Source organism: Etheostoma spectabile, chromosome 3 (genome assembly GCF_008692095.1).
Source record: "Etheostoma spectabile isolate EspeVRDwgs_2016 chromosome 3, UIUC_Espe_1.0, whole genome shotgun sequence".
Lineage (NCBI taxonomy): Eukaryota > Metazoa > Chordata > Actinopteri > Perciformes > Percidae > Etheostoma > Etheostoma spectabile.
This window is the reverse complement of record NC_045735.1, coordinates 4,739,780-4,762,418: the sequence shown is the minus strand read 5'-3', so window position 1 is coordinate 4,762,418 and position 22,639 is coordinate 4,739,780. Positions and strand designations below refer to the sequence as shown.

Genomic DNA, 22,639 nt, shown 5'->3' with positions numbered 1-22,639 from the left:
TGTCCCTTTTGCTGGATATATTTTGTGCAGAATTTTAAAAGAAACCTCTTTTACTTTATTATTAAGACAAAATTTGTCTCCAATTAACCAAATCTTTTGCCAGTTCATTTCTCCATAGATTGAAGCCCAAAAGAATCTTCTTGAGGGCAGAGTTACCTCTTGTATACAATTCCTGATGTGTTTATTTGAACAAGTATTCTTAGTAATGTCAACTCCCCCAAGGGATATACCACTACTGAGTGGATTGATCCCTGTCATTACTGAAACTCTGACAAGTTGCAGTACACATCTCGACACAGGATCAACAACTATTGCATGTTCTCTTGGCGTGACTGCTAACTGGAACTTGGAGAGGAACTGATTATACTTTAGTAACTGCCCGTCGGCATTAAGGAGTTGTTTTACCAAGATAATACCATTATCAATCCATCTTCCGTAATACAGAGATTTGTTTTTGTATTGAATATCCTTGTTATTCCAAATGTAGTAATTGGTTGGTGTAAAGTTATGCTTGTAAATTTCCAGGCCAGCAGAGCTTGTTTATGAAGATTTGATAATTTCACAGGTAATCTATCAATTTTTCTAATCACTTGTTAACAGACATTTTAGTCCACCAGCTAAACCAAATACACATTTAGGGAAAGTATTCCAAATACAATCCTTTTCTTCAATCAAATTGGTTAACCATTTCACCTTAAAAGTATTATTTAAGGTTTCAAAACTTAACATTTCTATACCACCATGTCTTCTGATGTTGCACAGGATGTCTTTTCTTGAGTAATGGTATCTGTTCCTCCAAATAAAGTTGAATAAGATTTTTCCAATTTTTGGGATATTTCAGAAGGAACGTTCAATGATATTGATACATAGACAGATGTGGATATTCCTTAAGGTTTAGATAACAAAACTCAACCATTCCGCGACAGATCTCTCATAAACCATGTATTGCATTTTTTTGTTATTTGTTCAATTGTAGGACTGAAGTTTAGGTTATTGCGATGTTTTTCATTCATATCAATGACAACACCCAGGTATGTAATCGTATGCTTCACAGGGATTCCCTCTACTTCGAATAGGTCACAATCCTTAAGTGGTAGTAAAACAGATTAACAAATTCATTCTTAAACCTGACACATCAGAGAATTCCTTAATAACACTAATTGCTTTTAACACTTCATGTATATTAGCTGGAAAAACTGTTGTATCATCTGCTAGTTGGGATCATTTAAATTCTCTACCTAAGGAAATTATACCTTGGAAACTACCTACCGTTTTGACAGCTTTCAAAAATTGGTTCCCAAATCCAAGACACTTAATAACTTTAAACATAAATCTTTTGGTATCAAATGCCTTGTAAAAATTTACAAACAAAATAAAGCTATTGTCCAATATGTATTCACCACAGTCTCTCATATCCAATACTAATCGTATGTTATTACAATTTTTTCTTCCTGGGATTAATCCCAATTGTTCTTCATCAATAATATCATCCAATCCTGATTTCAACCTTTTAGCAAAGACCAATGTGAACATCTTTGCATCATAATTTACAGACTAATTGGTCTCCAATTCTCAATACTCAGTTTATCTTTTTTTGGTTTAGGAATGAATTTAATAAGACCTTGTTGAAGAGTTGGAGGTAATTCTCCTTTTCCTATGGCTTCAACAAACATAGCCACTAGAATAGGTGCTAATGACTTATTAAATACTTTATAAAATTCACTAAGCAAACCATCATTCCCAGGGGATTTATTTTCTTTAAGACAGTCAATGCGTTTTTGTACCTCTGTTAAACTTATCTCTTGGTCGCAAATTGATTTAAAACTGTCATCTACGCATTTCATGTTCCTTCCCATATCTTCCAGAAACCTATACATATTGCTTTCACTTCCACAATCAGCTGGCTGCATATAACTTGTGATAGAAATCAGCAACATGTTTTGAAATACCCTTAACATCTTCGCATATAAGATTATTAGATTTAGGTTTACACAGGGATGACAACTCAAAGTTTCTCTTTACCAAATTGAAAAAGTATTTAGAGCGTTTTTCACCTTGTTCAAGCCACTTCCTCCTAGATCTGATAAAGGCACCTCTGGCCTTCTCCTCGTACATTTTATCCAGCTCCATTTGTAAAATGATAGCTCAGTTACTTCTTCTCCAGATAAAAATACAGTGGGGCTCAAAAGTTTGGGCACCCCAGGTAAAATGTTTTATGAATGTGCATAAAGAAGCCAAGAAAAGATTTTTGAATAATATGTCACAAAAAGTTACATTTTATTTCCATCATTTACACACATCATTACACATTTAGGTCTAGGCATGGGGAGTGGGGATTGGTCAGGGAAGGGGTCTTTAACTATCTTTAGGCCGAGGATCCCTAAGCTGAAAGAGACAATGTCGGGACCCTTACACATACATTTTTTATGGTGCATACAATACAAAGTATACACAAACTACATAAATGCAGTACAGGGAATCATTGCTTTACTGTATCTGTGGATGGATACCTTATGGCTAGCCAACCAGTAAGCCTATCATCAATGTTGTTTAAATTGAAAAGGAAAAAAATCACAAATAGGTTTATAGAGTTTTGTTGATAATAAGTTGTGCTTGTGTTAAAGTATATTTTAAGACATATTTTCGTTTTGGGATTTTTTTGTGTACATTTTTAAATTTTTTTATTTATAATTAAAAAGTAGCTTGGTTGTCCCCCTGCAGGAACTCTGAGGACCCCCCTAAGGGTCCTGGAGGGTTAGTATACCATCCATTCATCCATCCACCTGACTCAGACTCTGTGCACTGCAGCCCTCTAGTGGTTATTTGTCATCCTGTGGAAATTCACAGACATTTTGTTTCAACCGTAAAGTACTATTGCTCCAAGTCAAGTTTTGATTAAAATTTTAGGACTTTAACTCACTTGTTGGCTGCCTGCTGTTTGAGTCCTGCTTTGTCATGGGTGTTACCTTGTTGTTTGTTCTTGTTGTGTGGGTTGTAAAGTGAAAACCAATGCATACTCAGCGAGGATTGTTCCTTAGTTTGTCAGCAGAGTCTTGATCAGTTTGCAGATGTCCTGTTTGCTAATTGTGATCTGAAGGCCACTCTGTCGAGTTAAATACCACAGGGAAGTGTCCATCACATACAATCCCATAATACCTCCATAATGTCTAAATCCATCACAAGATGCAGCGCTATGCTGACTACTATATGTAATAACTAGCACCCCTTCCTGAACTCTTCATGCCAGCTGCTTCCTGAATTGATAATCATATGTATTGTTGTTCAAATGTAAGGTCTAATTAAATGCAAAAATTAGTGTAGGCAATAAAACAATATGAAATCCATTTTTCATTCAACTGCAAATCAACTAATTTTGACTTTAACTCAAAGATAATTTCTCATAAAGGCAAAGAAAAGATATTCCTAGTAATTAAACACTCGGTGACCTGCTGATCCCAGGTTACCCTGGTTTTATACTTAGTTTGGACCTGTCCGTGTTCCAGTTTTGAGGGAGACAATTAATCCAAACAGTCTATTTCTTGGAGCAGACCCGTGATATACAGTAGCATAAACTTATCCAGCAAACAAATCAAAATCATTCCATTAAAGTTGTAATTCTGTCACCTGGATAGCTTTATGTCTAATTTCAGTCAGTTCAGTTACCTGCGTCTGTTTAGGTGAATAGGGAATTGTTTGCCAACCTGTTCATGAACTAATGGTGTCAGTCTGGTGTTGGCAGCTTATTAGCTACCCCCAAGTGGTAAGAAAAAAAGGAATACATGCAGCTTTAACACAAATATACACAAGCAGACACTGAACTACACACTCCCTAAAATATATGATTTATTTAAAATGAGTGACTGGGAACGCATCATCAAGCTGCAACTGAAGAAACATAAGTCCCTTTAAGATTAGCAGTCTTCTTAAATTACTTGATATATAATAATATTGTATGCAGGTTAAGATGTGTGGACTAAGACTTTATCATTTTATGAAAGAATCTGTTGCCTGCAGCACAAGGGTCATTTGTCTCAGCCTGCTCACTTGAGTTGGTGAGGTCCATACATATTATAAAAACAATTTATTTGCAAACTTGGATTTCTAACTGCTTTAGGAGATGGGATTTGTAAATGCTGAGAGAATTTAAATTATCTTAGAACATTATATTATAACACTTTTTGCTTTTGTGACCGCATTTCGACACTAAGCTGAGCTGCACAACTTCTGGTATTTGGATAAAACAGATACGATAAATACACAGCGGAAAGATTTAATAGTGGAAAAGTTCAACAAAGACCATTTCAAACGGGACATTAATATGAATTATTTAATTGTCTATTATGCATGTATTTCACTTCAGACACTGTATACAGTTGTAACTGGTTGTGGCAGAATACTAACAAGAGAAGACAAACAGACATGGTGTTAAGTACATAATATGTATCTTCTGGACGACTCGAGGACTGACCACACGCTCTTCAAGCTGCAAAAGAAATAATGAAAAATATAAATTCATTGCGAAGACTTAAGCCTTTTCATACCAAAGATTTGGAACATCCTGACTCCTGACAGTAACTACTTTAATAATCTTTTAAACAATTCCAATTTGCATTTACATACATCATAGTGCTTCTTTACGCCATTGCTGTTTGCGACCTGCCACCCAAGGGTATAGGGTGTATTCTGTATCAGACTGGTCACCTTGAGGGAAAAAAGGTAGAAAATGAGTCAAACTTGCATTAGTGTTCAATAGCCTGTCATATTAACATACAACTATAAATTATTATTCTGATAACTGTTCAGTTTGTGTGCAGATACCACAGAGCAGTGTGTGCTGTGACTTCAGTGAATGAGGTTTAAGAGGACTGATTTACTTGCTGGTAGTAGTCTAAGTATGCCCACGGCTGGCTTCAGGTTCTGTACTTGGTAGTCCTGTATGAGCGTTAGGCTGTGGTTGATGACTATGTCTTTGGTAACTGTTGAAAGAAAACGACAACATGTTCAGTAACCAATTTTGGAGAAAATATCTCTTGTTTGTCACTTTAATCTCTCTCTCACCTCCCTATGTACACCAAACACGATCCTCCTTGTGTGTTCAACCGATCCACCAGCTTGGCACCTTTGAGCTGTGAGGAGACTTAATCAGCTGGGTTATCATGACAACACTGACACTACTACTCAGTTAAAGTTACTGCATCACTCACATGTTCAAAGACTCGGGTCTGGACATATCCGAGAGCATTTTGACATCCAGGATAACCATGTTTGTACTGGGCTCCTTTCCACTATATCTGCAATGCAAGTAACATAAAAATATGATGTCAATCTGGTCTTTGGATGGGCTCCATTTACCGTTTGTTAGAGTTGAGTTTTAGCTTCCAAGTTGTAATTATTCCTCCCCTGTCCATCCACTAACAGTTACATAGTTCAAAAACTTCCGTCAATGTCGTGGATCTGCTTGTTGATTACTTACAGGGATGATATTTTTAGAAGGACTTTGGTTCTTTCTCTGGTGCGGTCGGCCTCTGGTTTGATGTCAATGCGGAGAGTGGTAACTTGAACAGGAGTTGGGATGTTATAGACAAGAGAAATCTAAACAAGGAAAGATTAATATTTATGAAATTGGAATGAAATCTGTGGAATTAATTACTGTTGTGTTGGTGTAATGTAATTCGGTGTGTGATGGGCCACTTAGAGGCATGACATAAATAAAAATATCATCATCAATCATCAATCAATCATAAAATGTAACAAGATCTAAAGTATGAAGCATCAAGGTGGTTTCATGTCACTCTAACCACTGACCTGTATTGCACACTTGCAGTCCCCTTCCCTCCAGGCTGTACGTTCCTGACACGCCCTGCAGATTCTTCTCCTGGTAGAGCAGTTTGTTGTACTGATTCACATCAAACGTCAGCTGGCCACTGGGAGACTGGACCGTCACTGTGCTTGAACCCACTGGACTGAACACCAGAGTGGAGTAGAGAGCCAGAGCCTGAAGAGCCACCACGGTGTCCTACAACACAAAGAAAATACCTTTACTTATGTGCTCAAATTTATACAAATGTAAATGTTCTTCTGTTTACACCTACAACAGCTTTCATATGTGGGAGCTCACTTTGATCAATTTCAGGTCTCTCTAATTGTTGATTTTCATACAGAAATCAATTTAAGAAAATTACCATATAAAACATAATAATATGCACATTTTATTTGTAGTTAATTTGTTTTCAGTATAGTATAATCAACACTATTATTTTGAGGTATCTGGCAATGTCGCTGTCCTGTGAGAACTATTAATGTTTAAATAATGTGAGTTTTAATTAAATACATTTAAAAGAAGAGATTACTGTATGTGTGACTCAAAGTCCCACTTAACCCTGTTTGGGTTGTACCTGTGTGGAGGAGAATCCTCCGTAGTAGTTCTGCTGGCTAGTCAGCCATCTAACGATGCGGCTGGCGTAGCCCAGGTCTTCAGCAGTCGGATAGGCACTGAGTTTAGCCAGCAGCACATAGGAGCTGATCTCCACAACAGAGAGGCTGACGTTTCTGTTGCTGTCTGAGACCAGTGGAGGAACCTCCTAAAAACAGCCATCCAAAAAGAGACAACAGGACAGGGTAAGCTTTGTCACGTAATGAAGCCAATGATTTCCTTAGGAGGATGACTCACCTTCTTGTAATGCACCGTGTCTAGGTGGTTCAGTAGCGAGCACGGGTCTCCATTTGTCCTGCCTGTGAAGACGTACGCCAGCAGAGCGGTGTGTAGTGTGTTGCTGAGGTCACTGATGGACTCCTTGAGGCAAGACAGCTCTGCTTCACAGAATCCTAGACAGATAAAAGAATGCATTGTCTTTTGCTGTGGAGTCAGAACTAACCGGGGCATCACCATTCAGTTTTAATGCTGCCACATATCTGGAACAAACTCCCAGAAACTAAGTCTGCCAAGACTCAGTTCTTTTTAAAAAAGGCTGATGACCTCTTGATTTAAATAGTTCACTTCTTAAACTGCACTGTAACTTACATAGTATTTTATGTTTTTTATTTTTTTAATTGATACTTAAGTTGCATTGTTTACAATTGGAACTGTATCACAATGTAAGCATGTAATAAGAAATAAAAAGTAAGACCAGTGGGACTGTTTATTAAATGCTCCTTTGGGGCGCCTGGTGAGATCACGTGGTAGAGCGGGCGCCCATACAGAGGGGGACTCCTGGACGCAACGGCCGCAGGTTCAACTCAAACCTGCAGTCCATTGCTGCAGGTCATTCTCCTTCTCCTCACTTTAACAAATACAAATAAAGGCCTAAAACTCCCCAAAATTAAAACAATCTCAGCTTTTGGAAAAAGAGACTTTTTTATTCTAGACAGTTTCATTCACCACTACAGCCTAATACTGGGTTTCCTGCCTGTACTCAAAACTAAGTGTATTTCTACTATGTTAGTGGCATCAAGCGGTGAACTGAATACGACTCAGTTTACCCCCTTCTGTCCAAGTGGGTAAAAGAGCCTAGAGTGGCCTTCACTTCAATATAAAAGCATGAAAGGCCCTTTCTAAAGCCAGTGTTTGGTTTGTTTGTTCTGGGCCACTGTAAAAATATGGCTGTGCAACATGGCGGGCTCCGTGAAAGTGGACCTGCTCCTAATGTAGATATGAAGGGCTCATTCTAATCAAACAAAAACACCAATTGTGTTACATGTAATTATGCACTAATGGAAACATTCTACCTATAGACCCCCCCCCCCTACAGAGAAACAGTGAAAAAAACTAAGAAAAAGGAAGAAAAAAACAACAACAACAATATGCTATGCCATAAATATTTCAATTCAAATGAATGCTACAATGCATCTTGCGTACATATACATTCATGTTACAAATAATCTCACATCACACATAAACTCACATCTCTGGGTGCTTTCATCTCCAAGAAGGCAGCAGTGATGTAGGCACTGAGAGTAACTTCATCAGACACACCACCCTGTAAAGAGGAAGCATAAGTAATTAGTGATCTCATCTGACTCAGTGGGTGCAGAATGTAGGCCTGCCATTGGCCGCGTATTTCAAACAGTATTCTGCTCCCATTTTGCTATCTCCACTATCAGTTATAGCCAAAGTAAGTCTTTCCCCCTATAGCCAGAGACATTGCACAACATTCTGGGCCTTATAATAACACACTCAAGGCCCTCCGTACACGAGGGCCCTGGGTACTCAGTCCCCTTCCCTTTGGTTAGTATTAGCATTCCCTGGTTGGTACGATGGAGTCCTAATAGGTGTAACTGACCACCTCCACCATAATCCAAACCATAAACTCTCAGCTCATAGCCTCACACAAGACGACTGATCAGATTGTTTACCATGTTTACCATGTAGGTATAAGACTTGATTCAAAGACATGGCACTTTTGGAAGGAAATCCTTTCAATACATAGGGGGTTAAAATTTGGAAGAGTTTACCAGATGTGACACTTTTAGAATCTGAGATAAGAAACCTTTGTTTAATACAATTAAAGGAGAGATGGGTAAATGTATTTAGTATATTAGTAAATATGCACAGTTTGTATATTTGTATTAATTATTTATTCACCATCTGTACAATTTGTATATAGACCTACATACAGACACAGATCATCACTGGACCTCCAACACTCATTCACATACTGACCTTCTTTAGTTTCAGTTATCATCAGTCATCTGGTTATACAAACTCTGGAAAAATAGAGAACTTAATTACCTTCATCAGGTTTGTGGAAAGCTTCCTGATTGTTCAAACAGCCATTTGGTTTTGTTATCTTTTCAAAGCATTCCGGCCTTCAATGTTTGCTGGGTCAATGTAGATGAAGACTGTGCTTTGCAAACGATCTCAACACAAATGCAGTCAGCCTAGGATATAAAAACAAAAGACAGAAAAGAAGACAAGAGGAAGCACTTATTATCCATTAATGGCTCACAGATAATCATCTACTCTAAATATTGAACTGTATGTCGTAGTAAATGTTGAACATGAATATATAATTAGTCTTTGTGGATGATTGACTAGTAATGGTCTCACCAAGTGTTCCCTGGTCCTGCTCCAAATGTGCTGTAAGCACCGTCCTTATCTTTGTAGTTCAGCTGTCTCTGGTAGCCTGTATAACAATAGAAACACGCTTATTAGGGCATCTACACATTTGATTTCTGATAAGCTTTCTCTCTATTTCTTTATTTAAAAACAGCTCCCTAAGTGTGAATGTACAGATGTAAAAAGCACAAATAAAAAACTACATTTGATGCATTTAGTCAACAGCTGACATCAAAAAGATGACAGAAAATTAGGGGAGAAAAAAGAGTGACATGCAACAAGGTCTTCCTGCTGGGGGGCCTGTTGTCAGCACCGTAACCCAGAGGCCAGCAGGGTGTCCCTGATCTGTAGTCTCTAATTGGAATGACGAGCATTGTTAAGTGATTATGCACGCTGCTCATTATATTGACACCAGCACCAGAATGTAGCAGACGGTAGATTTGGCATCCGTGATCTTTTAGCTACCAAGTAAAAGGAACCTCACCACGTGGTCAGGAAGTTGGTATGCCTTTTCCTTGATGGCTGGTGGTCAGCTGCTGTGTGTTTTTCAGGTACTCGAGGATGTAATGTTTGGGGCGGGAGTGCCATGTTCTGTTCACCACATCCTACGCATCTGCAGCAGCCCTCCAGGTTCTTCAGGGCCCGCCCCAGAATGTCACCTGCCCAAAAACCAGCAATCACTGACTGTGAACACGCAACTAACCTAACCTTTACTTGCTATTGGGCTTGAAAGACAAAACTGTATGTTTTTTGTTGTCATACCACCTTTTGTCAATAAAACTAATTTACTGTAATATGTTGAAGGTATAAATTCACTTTGTATTTTGACTTTAGTTTGTGGTCCGAATGAAAAGAATCAGATGAACAGATTGGTTATTTATCCAAGCCTTTTCACTTCTTAAAAAGAAAATTAAAGCAACTCTCAATTAAAATTAATTTATTAAAAAAGGAATTCACCAAGGACTGATACTGAAGCACGGGCAGATCCATCAATCATGTTCCTAGGGAGTTCTATGTATATTTCCTCTGTCAAAACGTCCCCTGCGATCAGAGAGAGGAGAGAGAGAGAGAGAGAGAGAGAGAGAGAGAGAGAGAGAGAGAGAGAGAGAGAGAGAGAGAGAGAGAGAACAAACACTCAGCAATAAAAAAAGAGAGAGAAACAGCACTAAACCAAAGATGTCTTTTAGATTAAACCTACAGTTAGTGGATCATGTATTGAAACAGGTCAGACTGGATTAAGATCAGTCTGAAAACTGGAGGGTTCTTTCATTAGGTTGGTAAAAATGTATTTAATGACAGTAAATCTGACACACTTGGACTAAATCTTGACAAATCTGCCATGATCACACTGAAACTAAGGGCTATCTGCAAGTAGTGAATGTCTCCATTACATTTTTTAACATGCAATCTACTCCACTTCCAGTATTTGTCTTTTCACCTGTTTGATGGGCCATGCCTATTGTAAACCGTACTGACCTTTTGGGTCGAGCAGCCAGTTGAAGGTCTTTGTTATCTCAATTCCCTCAGGCTGAGAGGGGAAGAAATAATGTGAGTTACACAGAGCTTCCATTTGGTTAATGGATAAACATTTTCTGTCATCTTGTTTTTAAGGTACCAACCTTTACTATGAGAGGTCGTGTGACCACGTCAATTCGTCCCCTTTCAGGCACGCTCACAACCTCATTGTGACATAAAGTTGGGGATGACACAGCCTCAGCCTTCACTGCCACATTTACAACTCCTAAAAAGAACAAACCGCGTGAAACTTGATACAGACCAACAACATTTTGTCACTAAAGTGGATCTCACTGATTTCACAGAGATCAAAAAGGGCTCCTCCACCTCAACAGCCTTGTGGATGAAAGCTTGACTCTCACCTAAGGTTGAGGGGGTCATGGTCCAGCTGAAGGTCTTGCGCTCACCGCCACACAGACAGGATGTGTACTGGTCACGAGAGAGGGGGGTGAGGGTGTAATGTAAGGAGGGGGTTGGAGTCACAGAGACCTGTTCAAGAGAGAAAATATATTTAAAAACTGGAGATTCATAGCAAGTGCAAGAACCTACTAGAACCTTGGTGAGTGAGTTGACAGGACCGGCTACAGAGGTGGGTTGAACAGCAATCTTTTTTTTCCATTGTTTCAGTTCTCATTGGTGCAGGTTGCAATGTTTTAAAAAGGTGCCTTTGAATCCACATTAAAAAATATTACAATCATAATAATAAATGTGTACCGCACTTTTCAAGCATTAAGCTCTAAGTTTTTTTCAGATTAAAAGATTTACAAAACATGAATTCAGAATCAGAAACCCATGTAAGTCCCCCCGGCTCAAAGGATTTCACAAACCGGACCATATTTGAGCACTACATAGTTGATTTCTTGCATGAAAAAGTTTCAGAAGTGAATTTTGTAATGAAATAGCAGACAAACAATGTATAAAGTTTCTAGTTGTTGGCCACAACAGCAGTCCGTGGCTGCTGGTATTATCATTTTCACACCGATACACTTAACTTTGAATTTCTGATTGGGCGGGCCAGCTGTCAATATTGGTTACTACCCATTGTTGAATGGTCTCAATGTTTAATGTTTTTGTGTTTTTTTTGCTTTTTTGTCATGTGAGTACTAGAGTCTACTAGAGAAGTAAGTTAGTATTTGAAGTAATGCAGTAATGCAGTAATGCAGGCATCAATAAATTGTTGGGGAAGGTCATACTTCTTTTCCCAATCAATGTTTTTCATTCATTCAAACCTTTATTTAACCCGGATAAAAAAACTCTTTGAGATTAAAAATCTCTTTTACAAGAGTGTCCTGGCAAGTGGCAGCCCCACGGTTTCAAAAAGACAAAGAGACACTTATAGGTAAATACATAAACACACTTTCACTCATATTCAAGCAACAATGTCACCATAAAAAACCTGTGTCCTAAATCAATTTAAAAACAGTGACATACAGACTCCCTTTCTGTCAGGTCCTGTGGAGGGTCATAGAAAAACGTGTTACTGGTGAAGGGAGGGTCAAGTCTATTTCTACTAAAGAATCCCAAAACACCTCCGGTAGCCCTTAAATAAAAAAATGAACAGTCCCCTGCATCAACCATATTTGAAATACTAAGACAGTAATGCACATAACCCATTAAAGCAGCAAAAAGGGATAAATGCAGTGTAGCGAGAATGGAAAGAAGACTTAGTTAAGTGTAAGCCAAGGAGGCATTTCAAAGCGCAGTGGAGTCAGCCGATTGTCACAATGAGGAAGGCTTTTCCAAAGCTGAAAAGCAAGGTACCCTTTTCAAGTTTTCAGTCTGGTTGGTGGATTAACCAACAAATTTTTAATGCACATTTCCATACTGTTTTTAAAAATCTACATATAAATCTCGAGTTTGTTAGATTTTGACATATACGTTTTTGTCACACACAAATTGTAATGAATATTTTTGTCAACTGAGGTTTTAATTTTATAGTCATTCCCTGCTTATTCTTTACACATGATTGGGAAAGTCACCTTCTCTCACAGTGATCTCCATGCAGGACTCCGTCATGTTTCAAGGTGAGAATTGGCTTCTAGAAGCATGAACCACGAGGTGGTCAGATTGAATTGATAAGTAGATGAAGCAGTCTGCTCTTTTGCCTAAACTTTGTTGTCCATTATCCACCTCTTTCAGTAACTCGGTTTTCTGATTTGTCCTTCTCGGGGAGACAGTTTCATAAATGATTCATTTTAACGTTATCAGATCAAGCTTGAATCGTTCTGGAGAGAATAACAATGGACCTAAGAATCAATAAATGTTCCCACTCCTGCTAAGTAGCTAATTTAGATGCTAACACACTAAGATGGGCAAAATGGTAAACGTGACACCTGCTAAACATCAGCATGTTAGCATAGCAGGAATGTTAGCATGTTAACTTAGCATTTAGGTCATGTAAAAAATTAATAAATTACCATGATGCAGCTGGTCAGGTAGTTGAAGATGGTTGCCTTCAGTTCAAAGTTCTCCCCCCGGATGATGGAGTAGGGCAGGCTGAGCTCCAGGAAGAAGGGCTGGAAGACGGTGATGTTTTTACGTGGAGCCAAGCCAAAACCTTGAGGGGACAGACAGAAAGCCTCCGTCTCCCAGGTGGTGATGGTGTCCGGGACAGTGAGGGGCACGTTCTTCGTTCCAGACTCTCTGGATCAGCAGAAACAGATGCATAGGATGAACTTTAACATACTCCCATGAGTCAGAATAGTCGAAAAACAAACAATGTGTAGACTTAATTGCAGTAACACCACCACATTGCAGATACCTAAAAAGAATGTGGAAATGTGAAATTGTTTCATATGCTGCATCCTTGAGGCCTCAGTAACTCAAATAAATGCATGTTATACTGGGTTTCATGTAGACTCCAGCCCAAAAAGACTATTGCCATTACACACAATTTTAAAAGAAAGCGCTTGTAAAATCACTAATGCATTCTGCTAAAATAAATTAAACTGGACTCAAAGCTTAGGAGTAGTGTCAGTAAATCAGTTTCCTGCCGTTCATGTGTGGAGGGAGACAGCAGGATTTATGACCATTAATGTCCATCAAAACCCTCTGCAGCAAAAACTCACCCAACTTCCACCACGTCCCAATCCAGGTCTCAGGGAAGAAAGTGCGGACTGTCACTATTGGTGGTTTATTAGGAGCTGCAGCACCTCCATTGACCATGGCAGGGACACCTGCTGCCATTCCTCCTCCTTATGTCTATGGTAGGAAGAAAGTAGATCATTCTACATTAAGTAAAAATCAAAGCAATGACACACTGACTTGTTTTAATGAGTAAGTAAACATTGAGCATGCATCACTAGATGGAGGAAAAAAAATTCACCAAAGCGACCACAGCCCTGGTAGTATTCTATTCCTTGGTATTTGATGCATGAAGGATTTTGGATAATCATGTTTTGTTGCCACTTCTCCCGATCATTCTAGATTAAACAAACAAAAGGCTTACTGAAAAGTTAAGAATGTAGCACAATAACCTATTATGAACATTTTTAATTTTTTTACACTCATTTGTGGCAGGACGTACCTGGAAGACTGTTATAGCATCAGCTGTCCCACCACCGCTGGGGAATGGCAAAATACTTCTCTTTCTCACTTCCAACATCTTTCACCATCTTGAACGTATATTGAATATAGGAATTTTGTAACCAGGCAACAACTGAATATCGAAAAAGAAAGGTTTGGTTTAAAGTTATAAACTAACAATGTTTGATGTCTATGAAGATCTGACAATGGGAACCTCTTGTCACTAAGGTGCCACTAACTACTTTTATATCTTCAAATGTGGATGTAAGTATAATGGTCAAATCACTTGCCTTTATTCATAAGGCAGACTCTTACAGAGGGCTACACCCACAGATGTGATCATAACCTTATGCCGATGCATTTTTCATAACCAGCATGCTTACAACTGGGTAAAAAGATCAGCTTTCTACAACTGATAGAGGGAGAAATGAGAGAGATACTAGTTACAGCATATACACAGGCAAAGGAAAAATGGATGATGATAAATATGCAAAAGATTTTGCAGAGGTACAATAACATACTTTTGGTTGATTCTAGTAGTTACTTGTTTGCATCCAGATTCTTCCCTCTCCTTGATGAGGACGCTCTGGTCAACAGCGGCGCTCACAACCACACAGAGATTCTGGCTGGGGTGGTACCCTGCATGATGGTCTCCTCTCCTGGATCAGCCGAGGACGGCAGAAAACTCCAGAGACACACCTGACACAATCAGAAAAGACATATCTCACCGCCTGGACTTTAGTGGTAGATGACACCTGGGATCTTTTCAACCTGACACAATCAGCATTTTTCTTTCCTAGGAAGATTTTTAGTCAGATGGCCTTTTTTAAAGATGATTTAAAAAAAAAAAATGTATTTGATTATGATAGTAGGAAAGGGGAGAGCCAGAGGGGACTGACATGCAAAGGGCCACAGGTCCAGACTCAACCCGGGTCGCTACCAAGGACTGGTATTGGCACATACTCCACCAGTTGAGCTTCAGTCGTCCCATCAGAAGAGCTTTTTATGAATCACTGTCTTTCCTTTGAGTTGCCTTACTTACCTGGTGTCAGAAGTGCTAGCAGGGAAATTGCCTCATGCCAGGCCCACAGCAATTTCACTAGAAAGCATTTCCTGCCAGTGGAGTGCCCATGGCAGTTGTCCTACCCGACGCTAATGAATTGCTCATAATGTATCTATTGTGATTTGGGGTTATGAATAACTTGTAAGTCCACATTGGCTGCTCTGCCAAGGGTTGGTGCGTCCTTTCAAGGAGTGAACGAGCAGACCTAGAATAATGCTGCAGTTATTAAACATTTATATAAATAATCCATTTCTACTAATCGGGCTTACTGAACTTATCACTGATTTCCACACACTGACATCGCACAAAGGAAAGGCTTAATGCAAAATTAATTTGTGTTAGTATAACTACCTAAGACTGCATTTGGATAATAGCACCCTACCCATACAATGTAGAAAATGGAAATATTGAAAGAAACGACAACATAAAAGAGGGTTAATGTATCATTTCAGTGCGATACATTTCTTCTTTTCCTCAAAAAAAGTCTTATAACCGTTTTTTGTTACTTTCAAGAAAAGGCTACATGCTGTTAGAACCTTTGATTCTGCACCTAAATCTGACAGCATTTGCCACTATGTCTCGTTTTTCTCATCTGACCTTGTGACTGAAGCATTGCTCAGTAGAGAAGTCAGCGCTGTGGCGATCAAGCTTCACTGGGGAGGATGCGTAACCAGCAACCTGGACGTCTGGTGCCATGTTGGAGACACTGGCCAGCTTAAAGGACACCTCCCCTGATTCACATGAAACACATGACACAATCATCACTCACATGCCTCCATACATCAATAGATTGGCCATGCTAATTTATAAGTATCATTTTAGAAAGTCACTTTGCCTTACCCCATTATTTTCCGACTATGACCCGTTTAAATCCTTGTAAACAATGAACGTCCTCTTGATAAGCACCTGGGACTTTTGAAAAAAAAGACAAGAATGAGTAACGCAACAAGCCCTGTCTGCTGTGAGGTTCTGGCATGTTAAGTTAGCGTTTGAAAAAGGAGGAGTTTTCAAAGGTAAGTCAGCACATCCCAGACCAGATATTTAATAGTAGTTGCACTATTGCAATGTTGGCATGGTTTTGGCTAGAAAGTATGCAAAAAAATAATAATCTGGTTGCATCAATTTAAACGGTTTCCCTAAACATGGTGGTTATTAGTCAAGGTTTGTATTAAAAACCCTCTTCCCCATGTCCATTGTCCTGGAAGTGGAACAGAAAACAGTTCAACCACTCACCAGGATCACATCCACAAAGCTGTGGGCCTCTCCAACTATGGTGTATTGGATAGATATGTCTTCGTTCTTTGTCACAGGAAGTGGTTCATCCTTCTTCTTCACATCAGAGAGCTGACTGATTTAGTATCAGAGAAGAAAGTGTGGCCAAAGACACTTTGTGATCGTTAGTATCATAGTTTGTGCGTTCTGTAAGGAGGTGTGCCCAGTGTGGTTGTGGTCACTACCTTAAGAGCAGAGAGAATATAAAACACTGAGATTATGACAGATATATAGAGAAGCTTCAGTTTTCAGTCTCAGCCATGAAATTTGTTATAGACAGATTGTTCCATATAGCACCTTGGGTCAGTTGCAGCATATTGAAAACCATTTGGAGGTGAAGATTTAGACTGTTGTCAGACTTTCATGATAAATGCTCGGGTTAAGATTGTTAGTTTCAGTGCTAACTTTCTACTTGTAATTGGATGTCCCCTTTAAAGTCAGCTGTGCTTCAACGGAAAGTGTGCAACCCCATCCTCTGGTCTGTGTTTTGGACATTCTGTAACAAATCGAGTACCACCTTTCCCCCTCAACAGAAACCCGGGCATGTCAGGAATGGGTCTATTATTGTATCACGGCTTTAACCTGTGGAAGAACAATGTTGTATCACCGAGAATGCACATTGCTTCAGTACACTGTGTATAGAATCACATTGTAAGACGTGAAGACCAACTGCACTTACTTTTTCCCTTCAATTTGATCCTTTGTCATAAATCTTGGGAGTGTCAGTGAAAGTTAGCTTCTCACAACGTATGAAATCCACTGTGTGCTTCCTTGTGAGCGTGAAATACCTGTACAAGACAATCATGTTGCCATGTTTACTACACCATATTGTTTTAATACATGGCATCGTACTTGTGTCATTATATAACATACTAACATACTAATACTACATAACTTACTATCTTCTTTAAATATAAGTACAAATATCTTATGACTTTGCCTGTGCCCTCCTTTTCAAGTTTGCAGTGATTTGCAGTACATCTTGAAGTGCCTTTTGCGCATTCTTTGTGAAAGTTGACATAGTGAAGATAAAATTTCATCAGCCTCTCCTGTCAGTCTAGAAAAGACAATAACAAACAGAGATTATGACAGGGACTGTGACAATTTCAGACTTTCCACATTCATGCCTTTATTATTCTTAATGGACTTTTAACTATCAAATCTTTATTACTACTATCATCCTTTGGTGTAAAGACGAACCTTACGCCCTCAGTTTGTACATTAGACTGACAAGAGAGATACAGTACGTAGTTTTAAATGTGCACAGTGTACTTATGTAAGATTATGTAAGGGTCTATGCACCTTACTTTCATTAGACTGTTTACCATAAGCTACTGTACCTGCTTGGTCCCTTGTAGCAAGGCATCGGGATTTCCGGGATTCCCTCTGGATGTTCAGGAGCGTACACAAGGGTATACCAACATTGGCATCTATAGGTCGGCACACCTTGAAGTCAACACTGCCCGGCACAGGCTGGCCGTATGTATACCCTAAATAGATAAAGAAAAAGAAACTTGAAAAGTAACCATTCCCCCTAATCTGTACTTATTTTAGATATATTTAGAGTAATGAGCGAAATAGCTTTTTACTTACGTTCACATACTTCAGCCTTGACTACTTCCTGAGTAATGCTTACTTCATCAGCTGCATTTATTTGTAGGTCAAATTTAGGCAAAACTGGGGGTGAAATGGATTAATTAGCATTCTTTACTCATTAAACATTTTACTCTAAATTGGATGGTAAAAATGTAACTTCACCGTAGGCTTTTTCCACCTTGAAGCTGTGATGTAATTTATCCGACCCAATCGATACAGTACTTGGTAGTCTCCTTCACGTGCCTCAGACGTTCAGGGGTAAGCAAGCTGCATATCTTACTATTGGAGGTTTCCTTCAGCCACTGTCCAATCCTGTTGCTGGTAGAATCCTGTTAAGTGAAGTAAAGAAGAACAGTGACAATAGGAAACTCTTAAATATAGGAAGAGCGGTATTTCTTCTTCTCCTTCAATAAGGTGGCAGATAAAACTGGCCATGGTTTGGTGTAAGATTGTTTGAGCAAGAAAAATATGAAAACCTGAAGCATACACACAAGTGTACTGGCAGGCTATTATCAGTGCCCAGTTGCAGATGTATTGGTCTTAGTGTATAACTGGCATTTGTACAAAGTTGTTGCAAAGGTACACTACCGGTCAAAAGTTTGGGGTCACTTACAAATTTCCATACCACTCCATTATAGACAGAATACCAGCTGATCTGAGTGGGGGGCTACATTTACATTGCCCATTATCTGCAAAATCATCCAATGTTCCAAAGGCACTTTCTGTTTACTAATCTGATATCATTAAAAAAAAAAAAAAACTAATTAGAAAAACACTGGAGTACCCTTTTGCAATTATGTAAGCACATACTGTAAATGGAAAACTGTTGCATTGTCATGATTTTGCGCAATGCAAATAAATAAAAAACTAACTGCCACCTACTGATGAACATTAGAGGCTGTTAATATCTTCAGAAAATGCTCGTCAAAGGAGCTTGAGTTAAGATTTTTGTCAAACACTTAAGGAAAAGAGAAAAATCTGAAAATGCAGCCTGTAAAACAAGATTTTTGGTGTCCAAGGTTACCCATGAATTCTTACACTTAACTCTCATCATTAATAAATGTCTTGTTCAAGTTGTAAAATAGGCCTCCACACAATGTTTCTCACATTTGATAACAGAATCAGTGAAACATTCCATAAAGCTTGGGCCTGACACCTTATAAATCACTTCATGTTTTTAGGAGATTAGCATGCTTAACTTTTAATAAGCCTAATAAGTTAACTGGAGCATTTTGTTTTAAGGTATTTGTATTAGAAAATTAAAAAAAATACCAGTATGTTAAAGAGTGGATGGTACTCTTACCTCAATTTCGATTATATCGTACTGTAAAGAAACAAAGAAAGATTTGTTAAAGCACAAGCTGCTTTGTATTCCTCTCATCACACAGTGTCCTAACGAGTTAAAGACAGGAGCTCTTATATTTATTCTGTTTTATAGTTCTTCTAGAGAAAATAAATACAGTTCTATTGTTATATTTAGTATACATGCCACAGTTTTTTTTTTTTTTTAAGGAAAGACTGTTCAAACACTCACCAGCTGATGGACAGGTTTAAACTTGGTGTCCAGTGTGACGACTCTGAATTGCACTGAGAGACATGCAGAGAGATTACATGAAGCCTTTACAGCTCTTCTACAGTAGTGTTAAACATCCTAAAAGGTCAGTGATTGGTTCTCTGTTAACTGAGAGATTACAAATTTGAAAGAAAGGTTATAAAAAAAAATCAGTGGAAATATCCCAATATCCCAAGAAAGAAACTTTCAGCTCAGTGTGCATACTTAACTTTTAACATTTAGGAATCTGGACACAGCCTTGGATTTCAATAAGGTGCTGGATAGTTTTGCACAGAAAGTGCAGTTAAGGAATAGTACTAATTCTGAGATGAGATACCTCATTCTAAATAATATTGTCAATGTGAGACATTACTATCATATCCAGAATGTGGGGACTTCTGGGCTCTCAACTGCAGCAGGGAAAAAGCAGTAATTTTATTTACACTAACATTATCTATACACTGTACATGCTAACATGTCTCTAGGCTTCTGTGATTTTAACCTCTATGGTCTGTAAATATTACTCCTGATATTCTGGGGCACAATTACTTTCTCATTATATGTTAGAGCTAATAGTTAGTCAAGGACACAGATTTCTATCATTGTGTGGCTTCATTTTTAAATCCTGGGAATGTCGATATAAAAGATTTGATATTATGGCAATACATGTTCTACACAGTGCTGCATGCACTGCAATTTGTAAAGAGGAAACTTGTCTATGTATGGTACCATATTGTGTACTATGTTAGATCTTTGATTTGATTTATTTGCACAATAACACAAAGTGGTATTAACAGGACAACATAAGAAAAAAAGCAAGCTGTGCATGTGAGGAAAAAGCTTGAGGCTTGTGGAAGGAATCTCACCTCAGTATTATAAGCAAACAAAAAGTCATGTAATCTACATAAGTAACTAAACATAGAATCAAAAAGCACATAAACAGACATGAATCAAGTAAAAACCCATCAGCTCCAAATTACCTGTTTGTCCTGGGAGGTAGATTGGTTTATCTGTTTGGATGAATGTCATTGGTTTATAGACTTTGATCTTAACTTTTCTGACTTCTCTAGAGTAGAATGTGTTGCCTTGTACCACCACCTCCAAGTTCTGCACCACTTCATCCTGCACTAAAGGAACCTGTGACAGAAATATATTTTATAGACACCAAGAGAGTCATACATCCCATTAAAAATGATGAAATTAATATTTAACTTGATCTGTTATCATCTGAATGGTTAAAATCACATATTACAACAGCAGTTTACACAGTTTATTTATTATTAATATTGTGTGCTTTCCTTTACAAATCTGTTTGTGTCTGTATGTGTTATGAAATCCCACCAATGTTTCCCAAATGAATTTTTTCAACACATTTTATGGAAATGAGCAAATCAAATCCGGGAAGCCACTGACCTTAAAGTTAATGCAGGTATGAAATTCTCTACAGGACGTCTCCTTCAGAAGGGTTGTATTCCTCTCTTGGGACATCAGAGTGACTCTCATTTCCAGCGTCTCTATGGGCTGCAGGAGACTCGCACAGAATTTGGTCTCAGCTCCAGATTCAAGAACTGCAGGAATGGCTACCATGTACTGCCTACAGACACAGACACACATACAGTAGACATCTCACTGGATCTGACATGGAGACAACCCCAACCCAGAAGATTATGCAGTATAAAATCCTTACCCATGATCAATTCATTTAACCACAGGCTATTACTATTTTTTAAGTGTAGAGGTAACTTACGGTCCTGACACCGCTTGGCCCACGCACATCCAGCTCAAGAAGACACACAGTCTCCATGTCCACATCTGAATCCCGGGACGACCCATGACTGAATGAGATGATCTTGAGTCAGCATCTGTTTAATAGTCTCTGATAAAGAATCCCACGCCCACAAATGCACCCATACATCCCCTCTATCTGATTTTAAGGTAACCCATTCAATCATTTACAGACATTCATTCATGTTGTGGTGTGTAAGGTGTTGAATAATGTTCTCACTAATTGCAGATAAATATGATAAGAATGTAAAAGGTTTCTGTAAGAGACCAAGTGTGTTTTGCTGTATGCTTATTGTACAGAGTTGTGTCCTTTCATAGAGACAGTGGTTTGCCAAACAAAGAAAACTGACGCACAGATGGTTTAGCTTGAGCAGTAAATATAAGATAGTTAGGGTCACAGCGGCCTCGAGCTAAGTACATTGTGTAATAATAACGAGTGAATCAGGGACAGAATGTACTGCTTTGTGTGAAAGAGCAAATAAAGACAAGACAAAGCACAGTGGCCTCAACCCTGGCATGTGTTGAGTGAAGATAAATCTCCTTGTGCTGGAGAAGAAACGGGGTCCAAGAAAGAAAGTGTAAGAAAGGTCACAAGGTCTGACATAGGCTCAGGAAGTGGGGGTGCTGCAGGTGCTGCATCACCCCCTGGAAGATTTACGGTTTAATTAGGCAGTATTGGAATCCAGAAAGTTAAGTTTCTATAATAATGTAACTATAAAAGATATTTTTTACTGAATCAGTCTGCAGTACTTCACATATCTCATTTTAAGATGTGCAAATTTAACAAAGCTTCAATTTGTGATCCGGTTGGCTCAGCAGAAGAGCAGGCGCACATGTGTACTGAGAGGTTCATGCGTCGACTCAGAAGTCACGGGTTCAAATCTGACCTGTGTTGATTTCCTGCACATCTTCCCCCTTTCTCACTTAACAGTCTTGTCAAAAATTAAAGGTGAAAAAGCCAAAAAAAAGATGCAATGTGTAGTTACTTGCTGCTGCCCTTTTTTTTTTTTTTTTAATCAAGTTTGTGAACAGTTTTGGCCCACAACAAACCATCTCCAAAAATGTAACAGATTCTGCGTTTAAAAGACCAAAGCAAAAGTCTAGCTCAGTGGAGTGAAACAAAGAGATACAACAAACATTTATTATTTTACTTGTTTTTTTAAGTAAGTGCTTTAGTACAACTAACAAGAGACATGTTATAATTGAGGTAAGTTTCGAGACACTACCTTATTTAATCATTAAATTAATAAATATGTTTGTTGTTTCTCTTTTCGGT

General features: G+C 38.5%; 1 long non-coding RNA gene and 1 pseudogene across 1 annotated transcript; both read right to left on the bottom strand.

The window, feature by feature from the left end:
• Positions 1-4,323: 4,323 nt before the first annotated feature.
• On the bottom strand, positions 4,324-4,730 carry LOC116686850 (uncharacterized). The gene is made up of 2 exons (XR_004331382.1): positions 4,657-4,730; positions 4,324-4,483 (listed from the first exon to the last, which is right to left on the bottom strand). It is a non-coding gene; the product is annotated as an uncharacterized LOC116686850 (long non-coding RNA).
• A 470-nt stretch (positions 4,731-5,200) lies between these two features.
• LOC116680865 (alpha-2-macroglobulin-like) lies at positions 5,201-21,490 on the bottom strand (annotated as a pseudogene).
• Between the last annotated feature and the right edge of the window lie 1,149 nt (positions 21,491-22,639).